A 17,972-nucleotide genomic window follows, 5' to 3' on the forward strand; every position below is an offset into this window, starting at 1 on the left:
CGAGTGGGAGTGCCCTTGAAAATGGTACAGGCCTAACTCAAAGCCATTAGTCAAGGAATGCCCAGCCTCCAACAATACAACACTGAATCAGAAGATAGAATCTTGGTTTGAGCATTTGGGATTTTTTCTGATCTTATATTCAAACTAAGTTTTTCTCTGGGGTTCTTGATATCCTTAGGCTATCTCTTGCTTTCTTGGGTGCTAGTGTCTTTCTGACTCACATTTCCTATACTGAAGTTTGTAGCCTTACATTAAAAGCAGACTTACTGTTTCCCATGTCATCAGAAATGGGAAGAGTTCATTGCCTGTATATGAAATCAGGCGAAATTGCATTGACAATCAAGTGTAATTTGTTTGTGGTTATTGGCGCACAAACTACTGATGTCACAAGCTGGGACTTCTGTGATATAAGCAGTTATTCATACACAGATTTGTGCTGTTGCTTAAGCATTAAATACCCTGACTAAAAGTAAACAATGGTACCTATGGATAACTACTATTTCTACACCAGATTGGATAGGTGGGAACAAGCAGGTAGCACTGGTTGCTGTATTACATCCCTGTGAATGACCCTCACCTTTACAGTCCTTTTGTCCAGGTGAGAATGAAGCTCCCATACCAACAGTGAGCTGTGGGAAAGAGGGCCCCACCATACATTCCGGACAGTTCTGAAGCCGCAACGAGAAAAGACAGGTGAAGGAGAAACTAAAGACACTAGGAAGAATTTTCGGATTGGAAAAGTCAGAGACAACAAATGAAGAAAAAAGAGAAAGAGAAATGTTCAGAATGAGTTCAGTTAAGTATGCGGAAACACACGTTACTGCTCCCCAACAAAGAGCAAGAGACACGCGTTGTGTACTGAAACAAAGGCGACTGACTATAAAATGAATGCCTCAGCCTCACCCCCTTCAGTCTGTGCCTGAAACAAAAATCTCCTTCTTCCTGCAGGTTAAAATATACCTCCCATTTAGTGGATGCCAAATGTCCATCCAGCAAATCAGCTGTGACCCTTCTGTTTGTCTTTCCTTATGATCACAGTATGGTTTGTGTAGGCCCAACCTAAACAGGCTGCAGGACTCAGTAGAAACGTCCCAAGGGGTCACTCCATGGAGCAGTAAGGTCTCAAAGGTGCTTCTCGGGCCAGGATCAAACTCACTCCCTCATCTAACAACTTCCTAACTCTTCCGGGTGAACTTCAATCAACATGCAAGAGAAGACATCCCAAAACTGACAGAACAAGCCCACCCACTTGGGACAACTGACTTGGACTCTTAGAAACAAACTATGGGTGCTGGAGGACAGTCAAAGGAATTAAAGCCAGGAAAGGAGATGTAGTGGGTGGACTGGGTTAGATTCTGAACTGGATTAGGTTCAGCTTTGAAACCCAAAGCTTCATGGGGTATTTGAAGATGACTGGGGGGACTGACAGGGAGGAGATCAGGCATCCATTCTGGTGGGTGAGTACAGCACCTTGGGTGGTTTAAGGCTTTCTTTCTGGGTGAAGGATGCTATCTGCACGGAGAGACAGTGGGAGGGGACAGTAAACCTATGCGTGACCTACGTGTGCAAAAATTCACACAGGACTCGCTTCACTACCCTTCCCATCTTCCTGAATGTAACTTTTCACAATGAAAAGATGAGGAGAGAGAGAATCGTGAGGACAGCCCCTGCTCCAATAATTTTTGTAGTTTGGAACTTTTCCTTTCAGGAAAACATAAAGCTTTAGAGCAACTTATTTTAAAAGTTGTTCTTGAGATACTTTATGGAGCTAAGAACAAGACAGACATGTGACACTGTCACCAAGTGCCAAAAGTCTCCTCCATGGGGCTGGACTGCTGTATCTAACATGTGCCAGTGGCTGATGACCCAAAATTAACAGATGACAGACAGTCTTCTGACTTACTCTGCAAATTCAAATGAGGAATCCTGGTTAGAACTAAAGCCAGGAGTGGTGGTACATGCCTTTAATCCCAACATTTGAAAGGCAGAGACAGGAGGATTTCTGTGATTATGAGGCCAGCCTAGTCTACATAGAGAGAGTTCCAGGACTACACAATGAGATCCTGTCTCAAAACAAACAAAAAAACAACTCAAACTGGGGTTTAGGGGATGGAGAGATGGTTCAAGGGTCAAGAGCACACACTGCTCTTCCAGAGGAACAAAGTGAGGTGGCTTATAGCTGCTCTCACACGCAGTTAAAAATAATAAAAATACATTTTTATGTAAGTAAAACTTGGAGAATCAGAGTATTTCCACAAGTGTTATCACAGTATATATAATGCGTGGACTCTAAGAGCTAGGCTCTTCGGATAACTGTAGAAATTCACTATCTCTTGGGGCATTAACCCCTCAAGTGACACTTCCGTTCTTGTTATTGCTTCTTCGGCGGAAGTGGTACCACCCCTGGCATGCCATCTTTGTGTACCTCCAGTTCCCTGCACCTTTTCTTTCTCCTCTCCACTAGAAACTGAGATTATTAATCCCTCTTGTCTCTGGAGTGTCAAATACTCTGCAAAGGAAAATCCAATAAATCCTGGCATAAAGAAAGTCAGGCTTTATCAGAGTGACAAAGCAAAAATGTTTTAATTGTTTCTGAGGCGAACACAGTGGGTTTGCTTCCGTTCCTGTAGGACAATTTAAATCTATAATTGGTTCATTAAGCAACTTAGTAATGACTTTGGAATATTTTTGGACTCCTCCTTTTGTTCAGGTTCATTATTTCAGTGTTAAGATTAGCAATAGGAATTCCTAAAATAATCTTTATGTCAAAGGCATGCTTCCTAAATTGTAGAATAGCTCATCTACTTTCTCTAGGCAGATCAAGAGAACATGAGGTTACACCACAACATGTGCTCACAGGAAGAACACACTCCTAGGAACAAAGGTTACTGCACACAGCAGAAATAGAAAGACTCAAAGGTAAGTGTTTGGAGATAACGTTCTATAATGAGTGGGAAATTACATTATTAGGAAAAGAATATCGTGGGAAGATCAATCTATTAATGACTTGCAGCAGAGAAGGGGATTTAAGTGTCAGTCAAAAATAGAGTCTTTCTGCTGCTCAGCTGTTCTACACAGTCTAGAGTAAAAGCACACACACATATATATGCACAGTAGTTAAAAAAAAAAATGACCCCAAAGGAAGTGGCACTATTAGGAGGTATGGCCTTGTTGGAGGTGTGTTGATGTGGAGGCAGGCTTTGAGGGAGGCCTCGGGAGAGAGTCTACTTCACATATCAACATGTAGCAGCTCCTCCTCCAGCACCGTGTCTGCCTGAGTGCTGCCATGCTCCCCATCATGATAATAACGGACTGAATGTCTGAAACTGTAATCCACCACCTCAATTAAATGTTTTCTTTTATAAGGGTTGCCGTGGTCATGGCGCCTCTTCACAGCAATAGAAACCCTAACTAAGACCATATGCATACGTGTAGCGTGCATATACATACAGTGTGTGCACATGTGTAGCATATGGGTATATGTACAGAGTATGTGTATAGCACATATGTGTACACATGGCATATGTGTGCATGCACACACACATACACACATGTGTTCTGAACCAATGAGAAAGCAATATAAGTTCTTGAATCATTCAGACATGCACACTTTAGGTATATTTACAGGACACAATGGACAAACTGTCTTACCAGATGAACCAAAGACTGAGTTCATGGTCTTTCAAGGACCATATTGAAATTGTCTGGCTCTGCTCCTCTGTGCTCTCCTCTCATCAGTCATGTACTTGCAGTTCATTCTTCCCTTTGACTAGCAACACCACCACTCACCAGTACTTTTGATAACTTAGTGAAGTACTAATACATCCTTTAAAATCTCTTAAGATGCAAGGAGATGGACACACTATTCTTGCTTTCCTCTGCCTTGGTTATTGTACATCCCCTCTTTACACTGGTGTTTCCATGTGCTAGCACATCAGAATGAGGAGAGTAGCCCAGGTCGGCTCCTGGAGGGAGATCCAGATGCAGAAAGCTGCTAGGCTGTGAGGGCGCTATCAAGTGACCATCGGTCAAGTGACCATCAGGGAACTGTCCCCATCTCCCATGGACCAAGGGTCAGCTCTCCTCTCCCCTCGCTCCCCACTGCATCCTCCGGTAGCTCCCTCACACACAGCAGGAGGCCTCTCAGTGGTGGGGTCATGATCTGGAAGGATCAGGGTCCGGCCAGCCCAGCTGTGCCCACGCCCAGGAGCTTCCTGCTCAACGCTGGAGAGCTCCAGCTCCAGTTCTGCTGTCAATCTACTTCAATGTCCAAGCACAATGCTGGGTTTCTGAGGGGAGGGCTTACCCGTCACTACATATTTTCAGTCCACAGTGACTACTGTTATTTTCTTGCATCACATCTAATATCTCAGTCTTCCATTCTGCTTCAATTCATAATTACATGTGCCACTTGCTTATGATAAAGGTACACGGTATAGCACCAAGCTTTCCGAGACTTCCACCACTTCCTTCACTACCTTCTTCTAGTCTTTGTACCACCTGTTTACTTTGCAAAGATTCTGATGGTGGTGCCTACAAAAACGAACATTTCCAGGGAATTTCTCCATCACCCTTGAATGGAACAGCCTTACGGAATCAAGACAGTAATACACCTTAAGACAGCAGTAAGAACATACACTGATTAAAACAAGGCTCAAAATGGAATTACAGAAAATAATTCTTTCCCTCTGGGAAAGGAAGGAGTGGACGGGAGAGTCACACAGCCCTGACTAACCTTAAACTCCCTGTGTAGCTGAGGATAACCTTGAACACTTGACCATCCCCCAAACACACACCGACTCCAGCTCCTGAGTGCTCGTCTCACAGGTGTGTGCCAGAACACTTGGTCCACTGGCTGCAGGGCATTGAAAACAGGGCCTTGTGCATGCTAGGCCAGCACTACCCACTGAGCTACACTGTCAGCCCTCACAAGCAAGCATTATTTCTCTTTCTCTGAATTCTTTCCCACGTATCTATGTCTTTATTTTAGACGGGGTCTCATTTTTGAAGCCTTGGCTAGCCTGGAAACATACTATGTAAGCCAGGCTGGCCTTGAACTCACAGAGATCAAACTGGCTGTGCCTTCTGAATGCACTGATTAAAGGCGTGTGCCATTATACTGGGAAAAAAAAAACTGAGGCAAGCATTCTTAAACATTTGGATACAGTTTTGAGCAATCTTAATTCACTTCAGTATTTTCAATCAACATGTGAACCATTTGGGTCACCTAACATTGTGGAGTTTGCAATAATATCCTTAAAGCAGAAAAACACATACAGGTGTGGACTATAACAACACACTAAACAACACACTCAGCGCCCCACTGCTGGCACGATGCTGGCCAACACCCAACTGATCTCTAACCAATCAGTTAGTAACCGCTGTGGTTGGGCCAAAAGGTTTTAAACATCATATTCTTAGCAGAGAGCCAGCTGCCTCACTAAGTGCTGTGAACAGGTCAGACCTAAGTGCTGTGAACAGGTCAGACCTAAGTGCTGTGAACAGGTCAGACCTAAGTGCTGTGAACAGGTCAGACCTAAGTGCTGTGAACAGGTTAGACCTACCCACTAAAAAGGGACACTACCTGCCATGTCATTCACATGAAACTCTTTGGAACAGTAACAGACTTCCCCCGTCACTCTGCATTTTCTTTACCCCTGCCCAGCTTCTGTCTCCATGGCTCCAATTTGACTTGGGGAGAGGGAAGAGCCCAGGGAAAAAGACAAAAGGGAGAAAGTACACAGAGCCCACCCCAGTGGACACAGTGGGAAGCAGGCTGTTCCCGCCATCCCACTTCCACCACAAGGGAGTGACCAGCGACTGGTGGGCGCCTCACTCAGCCTCCTCCTCTACACACAGCCCCCCTGCAACACAGGCAGCAGGGACAGGCAGAAGAATCCTCTAGAGCAGGCAAGTCCCTGTGCCTCCATTAATACCCAGGCCAAGACAGCAACCTCAGGACTGTTAAATCTGCAGAAATTCCCATTCTGAATTTTAGTGAACTTCTCCATTCCTTCCTCAGGAACCTAATGAGTACATGTGGAACAATTTCCTTCTCACATCCCAACAATAACTACTCAAAAGCGATTGTGTGTTAAATGAATGATACAGTTATGAAGAATTCTAACTATTTATATACATGTTAAGCTTGTACTTGTAATATGGATCTAGGGCTTAGCACACTGGAGGCCTAGGTTTGATGCACAACACCATAAAATATATACGAATAAAATACAACAGTAGAGAATAATACCACAAACACATATCTTAATATATTAAAATTTTGTTCCTTAGGCCAAAAAGATGGTTCAGTGGTTAAAAGCACTGGCTGCTCTTTCAGAATTCCCTGGGTTCGATTCCCAGCACCTACATAGTGGTTCATAACCATCTATAGCTCCAGTCCTAGGGGATCCAATGCATTCTTCTGGCTTCTGTGGGCACCAGACATGTACATGGTGCATGGACAAACACGCAGGCAAACACTCATACACACAAAATAAAAGTACTTTTAAAAACTATTACTCACATAACTATCTAAATTCTCCATTTGGACAGACTCTAAAGATGGCCTAGAAATGAGTAAGTAAGCTGAAGGATCCCTGAAAGACGCCATTACACTGGCAGGTGGTGTTCCTGAGCTTGGACCCAGAATGCTAGGCAAGCAGTCCAGCACTACACAACATCCTCAGACCACAATTTAATGCACACATACATAGTTATTGTTGTTGTTTGGTTGGTTTTTGACACAGCATCTCTCTACACAGCCCTGGCTATCCTGGAACTCACTACATAGACTAGGCTGGTCTCAAAATCAGAGATCCCCTGCCTTTACCTCCCTAATGTTGGGATTAAAGGCATGCACCACCACGCCTGGCACAATTCAATATTCTAACTTACATTTTCAAAATGACTTTAAGCATATTAACAAGGGAATTAGAAATTTGGGGATAAGTATCAAATGTTCTTACAAAAGCAGCTGTGACACAAAGGCAGAGGACGTCCGTTCATGATGCCCCGTGAGCAGATTATATAAGCAAGATGGAGCCTGCTGGAGAACCCACCCTCACTCAGCTGCGGCCTGCAGTGGGCAGAGGGCCGTGAGCAGCAGCAAGTCTAGAACTCACACTCCAAGTGAAGCCTTTGGAGGTCAGGGGCAGCATTTCCTATGGACATAAGCGACTACCAGAAAATCCCATGCATCGTGTTGCCCTCTGACAACAGGCCCTGGGTCCTGGCAGCTGGAGCATTACAAGCAGTGCATGCAGATCCTGGCAGAGCACAGGAGAGTTTCCTGAGAGCGCGCCTGCTCCCTGCAAACAATTGAGCAGACAGAAGAATTCCACAAATAGCATAGCAGAAGTCAGATGACTGAATATATTAGCAGCCTTCTTTTGGGTCTATGGTATCTCAACACAGTCATCGGTGCTACATGGAGAACACAACACTCACCAAAAGTCATCACACAGTTAAAGATACAACACTATCTATTTTGAAGAAATAAGAAAGCAAATATCTAGGTCAACCCCTTATCTTTTCTAAACCTATATCCCTGGAAGTGTTCCCTCAATCCATTTTCTACCTATCCCCTGCACACGAGTTTTCCATCGAGAGAACAGACAAGAATATGCTTTTACAAAATAGATGGATTGGTGTTGTCTTGACAAAGCTCTGAGTGTGAGCCTTGCAGCCAATAGGAAACCCCAGCTAAGTAGGCCCGAAGCAGAGCTGCCTGGGTTCCAATACACTTCAATAGCTTGACTGTGTGACCCTGGAAGTACTGGACAGCTGTGTATCCATTTCCTTCTTGAGCAGCAAGAGAGGGACGCTACAAAGTGAACAACTGCTTCCCAGCACCTAAGTTAGAAAGCGAATGCATCAACACAGGCCCCTCACTCCAGAGCCATTTCAGCAAACGTTTAGTAAACGCCATCATTTTACTTCATTCCTTTTCCTACTTCTTGACATTTAAAAGACTAGAGGATCTTAAAATTTTGAGACTAGCTGAGGCATAGGTTGGACATGACTTACAGGTCATGACCTCTCTGTCCAAGGTCACAGAGATACCTGCTGGCAGCATCTGCAGAACTTCCACTATTCATATCCATTTCTTCATATTATGGACCACAACTAGAGGAGAGTCCTATGGACATTTGCTGTATCCTAGGTTCCTACTGGGAAGCCATCGTCAGACTCCCCCTTAACAGATTAATCCCTCTTGAACTCCAACCTCCTGGAACACAAGGATAGCAACATCTATTTATGTGCTTGTGGCCAGAATCAAAAGAAGGAAACACTCATCAAAAAGCCTAGGAGGTGAATGGCACCACCCCTGCTTTGCTCTAACTACAGGCATTGTGGTCCCATCAAGGGAATATTGAAACAACCTGGAGGTGGTATGGGAGCATATGTATTTATGTGTGCATACATCTGTGTGCATGTGAAGGCCAGAGCTCAACATTGGGTGCCTTCCACTTTCTTCTCCAATCTCATTTTTTTTTTTTTTTAGACAGGGTTTCTCCCTGACCCCAAAGCCCAGGTGACTAGACTGGCTGGCTAGTGACCTCTAGGGATCTGCCCTGCCTCTGTTCCCAAGCACGAAGATGACAGATGTAACGACACCAGACTTACTTCACATGGGTACTAGAAATCCACTCAGGTCTTCAAGCTTGCAGTGTAAACACATTATGGCTGAGGGATCCCCCAAGCCCACAACTTTTTTATTCTAAACATAAAACATAAAATTTTTATCAAGAAAAAGATAACACAATCCCAAATCAAAGCAGAATTTGACAGATAGTATATACTTGAAACTATATATCCATACAAAAGAAAAGACTGACATGCACGTTGAAATCAAGTTGAAATTAAGGCAAATGTTTCCTTCTCTACCTGGAAGATGTAAGGGAAAGACAGGAGGAGGAAGGAGACCACCACCCAGTCTCTGGTCCCTCTGCAGGCACTGATTCTCTAACTCACAACTTTTACTACCAAATACACGGTCAGGGTCAGAACAATGAGGCCTCCATCAAATGGCTATGTGAATAAATGAACGAAACGATGGCCAAAGCAGGAAGGAATGCGGAGAAGGGACAACATACAAAACCCAAAGTAAAGTTCTGCTGAACACAGGACCGGAACAGAGAAGAATTTGCTGGCTTGGGGCATAAATTCCTCCAGAATTAACAGGTAATTTCAATTTTCCTTCTGTCAATTGCCACCTAGATGAAGGTTTGTAGTACATTTAAGTAGTTGTTAGCAACATCTACCTATTTGTGGCTTCCTCCTGATTACTGACACTATGTCCAAAAGCCTCCAAAACAACTAAGTGGAGCATTACCATAGGTCCTATGCTCATTTACGTTTGCTAGAAATTTCCAACCAGGGAACCAAATGAACACTGTCCTAAAATAAACCCTATTATATCGCCATAGCCACTGAAGCCAGAAATGTGGTGAGTGATCGACGTGAACTGGTAAACAGAGACTCTTCGCTCTAGGAGCCAAAATCCCTGTGCTCCACCTGGAGACCAGCTAACCAGTCTTACTATTATCATTTTTACGACAACTAGGGAAAGTATTTGGACTTCTAAAACAGCCACAGAAGTCCCACTGTCACCTCTATCCTGAAAGTGGCATCCACGACCCATGAAGTGCATGTTCTCCTCGTGCTGTCTAAATTACGGGTCTGTGACACTGGACTGTACGCTGCAGCTTTTCCAGATGGCACTCTTTAAGAGGCTTTAGAGAGTGGTGTGACAATGGTGTCCCTTCCCTCCTTTGTAAATCCTAAGCCCTTCAAGAAGTAGAAAACAAAAAAAGAAATAAGCGCATAAACACTAAGAGCCTCTTTCCATTTAGAAGGGACACAAGAGAGAAAAGGAGTTTGTGACAGGAAAGGGTGAAAAACCAAATGTTTTCTTTTCCCTTCCATGGCTTTTGTTATTGCTATGTAAACAGGTATCATTCCACTGGGGGAAAGTCCCTGATTTGCTCTGAGTTCATGATGGCCAATATGTCAAAGTAGTAAGCAGTTCCTTACTCCCTCTATTTCTTCATTTAAAAATCAATACAGCAGCCAGGTGGTGGTGGTGGTGGTAGTGGTGGCGCACGCCTTTAATCCCAGCACTCAGAAGGCAGAGGCAGGTGGATCTCTGTGTGTTCAAGGACAGCCTGGTCTACAGGGTGAGTTCCAGGTCAGCCAGGACTACCCAGAGAAACCCTGCCTTGAAAAAACAAATATTATTATAATTATAATCCTAATGATAATAAATCAATATAGCAGGTCTGGAGAGATGGCTCAGCAGTTAAGAGCACTGGGTGCTCTTCCAGAGGACCAGGATATTGTTCCCAGCATCCACATGCAACTCACAAACATCTCTAACTCCAGTTCCAAGGGATTCCGGCCTGTGAGTACCAGACACACGTGTGGTACACAGGCATACATGCAGGCAAAACCCTCATACACATAAAATAAAAATAAATCTTTTCTAAAAATCAGTGAAGCATATAATAATACCAAACAAAACTAGTAACTAGAAGACAGTAAAAAGCTAACATCTGAAACACTGGTTTTGTCAGAGCGACACAATGGTCACGATATCAGAGACACCTGTGCATTTCAGAACGTTAACCTTATATTTAAAAAAAAAAAAAAAAAGCTTTAAAAGGCCACTCTCTCTTCTTTTTCTCTCCAGTATAAGGGCTGCTTCAAAGAATGCCTTTTGTACCCAATAGGACAAAAACAATTCTTAGAGACCTAAGCTGTCAAAAGTATGGGTCACATAGCAACTGCTAATATCTGCAACAGCTAAGGCAGAGTCCTTAACTTCAACATGTAAAAATGGAACCCTGAACAGAGACCCTGGGTTCCAGAGACTCAAATTTAATACGATACAACTATGGGGTGGGGTGGGGGTGGGAGAGTAAGATGCATCAATCCTTTATGCAATCCCAAGACCCCCTCTTTTATATTTCCAGTAAAAGGTCCCTCACATTGAAAGTCATCTAAATTATATTTAACCAATGAAGGGTTAATTTTTTTAAAAAATTATTGAGTACCCCAAAAGCATTAAACTCACATCAATGACTGCTGAGCTGCCTTGAAGCCTGGGCCTCTGTACCCTGACATCTAAAAGTCAAAGAAATCCTCTCTTTTAAGAGAGAAATTCCCAGGAGGAAGAGGGCTCAGCTCCAGCATGAGAGCACACAATGGAATCACCGCTGACAATGCACATCTTTTTCTAGACGTCTCCATATGCCTGAGAGGTTTTTCCCTAGCCAGGCATTAGGGGACTTGCTACTCTCTGCCACCAAGAATTTACCAACGTTTTCAAGAGAAGGAAGTAAAATAATAGGAAAGAGAAAGGGGTCTGCAGCAGAGTGGCCCTCTGTAACCAAATTAACTAACGGTGGGAGTGTCTGGATGCTGCTGGATTCCGAACATTAATTTACAATACTCCCTACTTCTGTCAGTCGAAATAAATGCCTGTTTTATCTCTGGCTTGACGCATTTATCACCAAAATAACACTTCAAAAGCTACAGCAAAATGGAATTTATTTCTACAAGAATGCTCCAAATTACACTGGATTGGGAAGCTACCCTATAAATTTGAAAGTCACATATTACAGACTACTGTTTCCTTACAGTCCAGTCTCTCTCAAATTCTTTCTTGGTAACCCAATAGTAATAAAAGCTGGAGAACCCAGTATGGAAACATAAGTATCATGCCCATAAGATATTTTCTAAATCCCAAAATTAAATTCACGGGTGACAGATTCCAAAACTGGATGGATTCTTGGTTTACCACGACTCCTTCTTTGAACTCCCAAAGATCCTACAGATTCCAGTGGGGGGAAGGAATGTTGTCTCTGTCAGATGGGCTAACCTCACCAACAAAGAACAGGAGAGCATGCACACACGGAGAGAGCACTGCGGGCAGCTGCTGTCTTTTCAACAGACCGCAATTCCTGCTGAGCAACCTGGGATCTTCCCAGGGAACCCCACCCCATCCCCCACCCCACCCTCGTTCCTGAAACGCAGGAGGGAGTCAAGAAAGTCACTTCACTGGACCCAAACAGCTAAAACAATCAAAGCTAGCTCTTGACCTCTTACACATCAGAAGTAGCCACACACTGTGAAATTCATCTGTGCTTAAGAAAAGTAAAAATTGTTAAGAATCTTTTGTATGGGAGTAACCTGGAAAGCTACTCCCCACCCCACGCCCCGCCGTCCTTTTTTTTTTTTTTCCTGCAGACAAGTATTCTTTGGCTAGTTTTAGGCTTTAAATACCCATGCTTAGTGTCTCAGTGATGCTTTGGTTGATAACTTAATTTTGTTTACCCAGGAGCAAGAGAAAAAAAAAAAAAACCGAACAGCATAAACCGAAACTTTGTAAAATGTCACACCCAGACCAAACACAAAACTTAAGGAGAACACGTTGGGATTTGGTGGTCTGATTAAACAGGGTCCCAGTGAAGCCATTCCAAACAAGGCTGCATTAGCATTTCTAATAATCACCCGACGTGGGCTACCCCTTCACACTCAGGGTGCCCTTTCAATTTCATCGTCCCGACGCTGGACAGAAGCCTAGTAAAACTAACGCAGACCTTCAAAGCTCGCTAGCACGTACACCTGGCGCCGAGGTCCAGAACACGGCCACTACCAACATATGCCATTTTAAAACCGGGCCTCGCGGGGACTGCCACATCCTGAAGTGGCTTTTAGACTTTGTCACGTCTAAACCAACGCCTCTCGCGGCACCAGAGAAAACCAGTATCTTCTTCGCGCACCTCGGCAGGGCTCCCCAGGTCACAGGTCCCGTGAGTGACACTATTCCACAAGCCGAGCTGCGGGCGACCAAGGGACGCGCCAGAGTGGACGGCTCGCGGCGTCTCCATGACTCCCCCGCCCCGCGAGCAACTCAACCCTCACTGGTCGGGAGAAGCCCCGCCCCCTTCCTGCCTCTGGCTCCCACCATTGGCTTGCCGAGACCCGGCAGGTCAGCTCCCGCCGCCTATTGGCTGACTGCCCCGTCCGTCAGGCACGGCAAGATTCGGGTCGGTGGGAGGGGAAGGAGTCGGAGGCGGTGGAGTGGGAGTGGGATTAGAGGACGGGGTGGCGGAGGAGGGTGCTCGGGCTCCGGCTCCGGTTTGGGAAAGTTTCCCCTGCCGGTGACAGGCTCTCGGAGGCGTGAGGCCCAGCGCCGCCGCCGCCACCGGCGACTGGGGGGCTCGGGTCCCCGATTCCCGCCCCTCGGTCCGCAGGCCCCGGAAGCCACTTGGGGGAGGGGGGAGGGAGGGACCATGGAAAGCAGGGACCGAGCCACCCCCGAGCGAGCGAGCGAGCGAGCGAGCGCGGCCGCGGCGCCTCCAGGACTCCCCCGAGGGGCGGGGTGCGGGCACTCCAGCCCGCGGCGCCGCCGACCCCGGCCGCCTCCCCCGGGAGCCGCCGGGGGCCCGGAGAGGAGGGTCCCCGGTCCAGGGCGTGACCCGGGCGCGCCTGCCGCCAGCACCCCTCCCGCTTTCCGCGGGGGGCCCCCCGAGGGCCCGTCCCCTGCAGGGGCCGCAGGAGGGGACGGGGGGGACGAGAAGGGGGCGCTGGCGAGCCAACCCGGAACCTCCCGGCCCCGCGGCCCGCCTCCCGCCCCCGGCCGCGGCCCCAGCGCGCCTCCGGCACACATGCCCGCACCCAGAAAGTTAAGTCAGGGGCGAGCCCGGCGCGGCGCCGCCGCCGCCGCCCGACCCCGGCTCCCCGCCCCCACCGCGGCCCGGCCTGCGCGGCCCGAGCGCTGCCGCCCCGCAGCCACCCAGGCCCGCGGTCCCGCAGACGCCCGAGCCCCCGCCGCCGCCGCCGCCGCCCCTGCCAGCCGCGTCACCTTCACACACACCCCCGGCACTTCCCCGGTCCTGCCTTCTCTCGCCCGAGCGGCTCCCACCCGTGCAGCCGCCGCCGCCGCCGCCGCACGCCTCCCGGGAAGAAAGCACCGGCCGCGGCTGCGCCCGCCGGCCCCGGGCTTCCCCCCCGCCAGCCCGGGGAGCCGCCTCCCGGGGCTCCGCCGCGCAGCCCCGAGGGGGCCCCGAGCCGGGGCCCGCGGCAAACCGCTGCTCCCCCGGCCTGGTGCTCACCTCTCGGCCGGCGCCTCGGGCTGCAGCCTCCGCCCGCCTCGCGCTCCGGGGCTCGTCTCCCGAGCTCTCTCGCCCGGCGCCCGAGCGCCTCCTTTCTCTCCCGGGGACTCCGCGTCTTCCCGCCCTCCCCACACACCACACACACACACACACACACACACACACCCTCCCCCAAGAGCCGAGTCCCCGGCTCGGCCGCGCCTCGAGGATGCGCGTCGCGGGCTCCGCACGCCCGGGCAGCGGTGCCCGCACACAACAACAGCCTGCCCGGCCGGCCGGCGCGCGGCTCCGCCGAGCTGCGCGCACCAAGGGCAGCGGCCCGGGTGGGGACGCGGCACCCACCCCCACCCCGAACCCGCCGCCCGCGGGCCCCCAGGGGAGGCGCAGTTACCAGTGGGGCCGTCACGCCGTCAGGTGCCGGCTGCCGTCGGCGCTGACCTTCGCCGCCGCCGCGGGAGCCCAGGCTGCGGCCGCCATGTTCCCGTGTTAATAACTGCTGCCTGGTTGTTTATTTCAATGGAGATCCTCCCCCAGCTCCCTCCTCCTCCTCCTCCTCCTCCTCCTTCTCCTCCTCCTCCTCCTCCTCCTCCGCGGCTCCGCACTTGCGGAGAGAGACACAGACCGCGCGAGCTCGCGAGCAGGGGAGGGGGCTCGGCCACCGGGCTGGCCCGCCCTCCGCCTCCCGGCCGCCGCCGCCGCCGCCTCCGAGCGAGCGCTGTCACCGCGCAGAAGACGGGGCGGAAACTTGCGTCCCGCGCCCCCGAGCGTGGGCCCGGGCGCACCGGGGCCACCCCAGCCGCGGGGTCCTCAGCATCTCCCAGGCTGGGGAGACTTGAGAGCCCCGGGAGTCGGACGAGACGGGTGGCTGTGGTCTAGGGACCGTGACCTATGGGTGACTGCAAGTGAAGGGAGAGTCAACAGAGGACTCCATGCGAGGGCAAAGGGCAGTGCCCAAAAAGAAAGCTAGCGAGGGGGACAGGCCCGGGCCGGGGAGTGAGTGGAGGCCGAGGGACCGCCGCGCCGCGGACGGCGGAGACGATGCTACGGGAAGGTCGCGGAGAACCTAGTGCCAGGGTCGCCCCGAGAGGAGCCTCCTGCGCGCGCTCAGGCCGGCCCCGTTGCCAGCAGCCCGCACCCCTCGCGCGCACCGCCGACAAGCTCCGCAGCCAGCCACTGCGCTGGGAGGCATCCCTTGGCCACCACGTCCCCTCGGTTCCTTCGAGGATACGCCTTCCCAGTGGCCGTCCCTAGTGTCTCTGGAGGGGATAGAGGGGCGTGACCGCAGGAGGCGAACTTCCAGGGGTGCCACCCTGTGATTGCTCGACAAAGCAAAGGCTGCACCGTGTTTAGAAAGACCAGGGGAAGCGTTCTGGGCACGCCGCGAGACGACAGAAAGTTTTGGTTTGGTTTGGTTTTTAATTGGAGAATCCATTATCTAAGCCTCAATGGATATTGGGATTGAGGAGACGTGGAGGAGTATTATCGCAGAGAACCCCCTTTAAATGTAGTTTGTTTTTATACTCTTTGGAAATGCAACTTCTTTTTCCATTTAGATATAATTAGTGGAAAGAAGTGAGCAACGTTTGTTTGCTTAACGGAAGTTATCAAAATATGACAGGAACACGTTTCCTTATTTTAACTCTTATGAAAGGTCACTTGTCATAGACAATAATAGTGTTTATTGAACAGTAACGACTTGGCGCTGCGTTAAGTGATTCACACACACCAATTTTAATCCTCAAACCTTACGAAGTAATTGCTATTTTTATACTTCACAAAACATTGACGTCTAAAAAAGTAATCTTTGTAGAATCACACAATAAGCAAGGTGGCAAAGATTTGAGCCCGAGTCCACTAATTGTAAAGCACGTGCTTTTTATGTGTGTTTCCAAACTCCAATTTATTAGGACAAAGGAAAAAGTATATGCCTGCTTAGCTATAACCAGAAAATATTTGGAAAGCTGTGACAAATGCTCGCTTTGGGGAGTGTATTCAGAAGAAGGAGGTCAGCAATGGGATACTTCCAGTGTAGTTGAGGGGTGTGTCTAGTGTTTGGAATGTTGGTTTTGACCAAATGTTAACAGTAAATTTTAAAGATTTTTCTTTTAATAGAACATAACTGAGTTATGTTCCCTGAAGACTCAAAAGCCTTCACCAGCTTGGGAACAGAACCAGGAAATGGAGGAGTGTGTGCTGATCTGCCTTCCTCTACTCTTAGCCCATAATACTCTTGCAGTGAGGTTGTGCTCACCGGAGGACTGCCCTCATTGCCAGACTTAGCTTTCTTCTGTCCTGTTAAGAAAGAAAGACTCTGCCTCCTTTCCGTTCGTTCCTCCCCTTTTTTGGCAAAAGTCCAGAGTCCATCAGTGCTCAGTGGCGACAGAATTAACACTTTAAAAACTTCTCGTGATGTCTGTGCAAACAAACGACTCCCTACTTCTTTGCCTTATTACTCAATACAACTTCTTACTGTGTACTCAAGACACATGACTGTTGCTAAAAAATAAAACAAACCAAAAAAATCTTATAGTAGCATAATGAGTTAGTTCCATGTCAGCTGTTCCTGAGTTACTCCAGTTGAACCTGGAAGAATCACGTCACTTTTGCTTTCGAAAACAGTGCCTGGACTTCCCACCAATGTTGTAGCTATGGTGTTTGTTTTGCTTTTATATTTTTATATTTTATTCTTAGAACCAGCCTTATTATCCAGACATCTTCACTTTGAGCTGCCTTGAGTAACAATCTTTCCTGTATGCATCAGCATACTGTACAACAGTTCTGGGTTGCAAAGACTATTTACTTTTTTTGTATCTGTCTAGTAAGTCTTTTTTTTTTTTTATTGGTTTTTTTTTCGAGACAGGGTTTCTCTGTGTAGCTTTGCGCCTTTCCTGGAACTCACTTGGTAGCCCAGGCTGGCCTCGAACTCACAGAGATCCGCCTGCCTCTGCCTCCCAAGTGCTGGGATTCAAGGCGTGCGCCACCACCGCCCGGCTCTGTCTAGTAAGTCTTGGTGCATACGTTCAACAAACACAAGTATTGCTATGTTCTGTTTTACAAACATAGCACGTGACCTTGTGTATGCATTGACCTTTGTCATTCACTAGACTGTAAGCTCCTAGGACCCTTGACATACCACTTAGCCCCTGTGATCCCCTCTAGTGACACTTGGAACCACATTCTATGCATATTTTTCTTTATGTAAATACCTATGAAAGTTTATATATTAGGCATAGTAAGACATTTATACAATAAAACAATGACAGCTATACTATAGTCAATGTTATATGAATGCATGTAGGCTCTCTCAAACATAATTCTCTGTAATTTCATCATTTTGTTTAAAGGAAATGTAGATTTTCTTGATAGCCAAGAAGACTTCCGTGTGGGTAGAATACATAGTGAGGATAGGCCGCACAAAGGAATGAATTTGGTTCAAAGTGGAACAGATGAAGACGTTCTAAAATTTCATCATGGTAGTCAGAATGGCAAGCAATGTAAAAGTTGTGAATTATGTTTTAGGAAATTTTTCACTTCATGTTTTCAAATCATACTCGACTATGGATTAGCGAAGCTACAGAAAAAAAGCAAAAAAACTACTTTCTCTGTCCCATTGCCCATGTCCTTGGACACACTTCATTTGCCAATGCCTGAATCATAAAACATCCTTATAAAAAAAGGTTTTCCATGTTTTGAAGAACCATAGATTTCTGAGACCTCAAGAATAATTGTTTATTAGTGCTAACTACAATCAAGTAGGCCTGGTGGCACATATTTGTAATTCCAGCAGGAGGGTGGGGGTAGGGGTGGTAATTTGTAATTCCAGACACTAGGATGAGTTCAAAGCCATCC

At 47.8% G+C, this 17,972-nt stretch overlaps 1 protein-coding gene across 6 annotated transcripts in view; it reads right to left on the minus strand.

The window, feature by feature from the left end:
* The window catches only part of Ncoa2 (nuclear receptor coactivator 2), a 258,198-nt gene extending 243,543 nt beyond the window's left edge, over positions 1-14,655 (minus strand). For 4 of the 6 annotated variants that reach the window (XM_076563719.1, XM_076563713.1, XM_076563712.1 and 1 more), the window contains exon 1: positions 14,515-14,655. The gene's annotated coding sequence lies outside the window, so the exon portion shown is untranslated. Of the gene's footprint in view, positions 1-12,788; positions 12,948-14,514 lie in introns of those variants that run through there. The other 2 variants (XM_015993554.3, XM_006974696.4) reach the window with 1 other exon arrangement.
* Positions 14,656-17,972: the final 3,317 nt, after the last annotated feature.

The sequence above is a fragment of the Peromyscus maniculatus genome, chromosome 2, assembly GCF_049852395.1.
Source record: "Peromyscus maniculatus bairdii isolate BWxNUB_F1_BW_parent chromosome 2, HU_Pman_BW_mat_3.1, whole genome shotgun sequence".
NCBI classification, from domain to species: domain Eukaryota; kingdom Metazoa; phylum Chordata; class Mammalia; order Rodentia; family Cricetidae; genus Peromyscus; species Peromyscus maniculatus.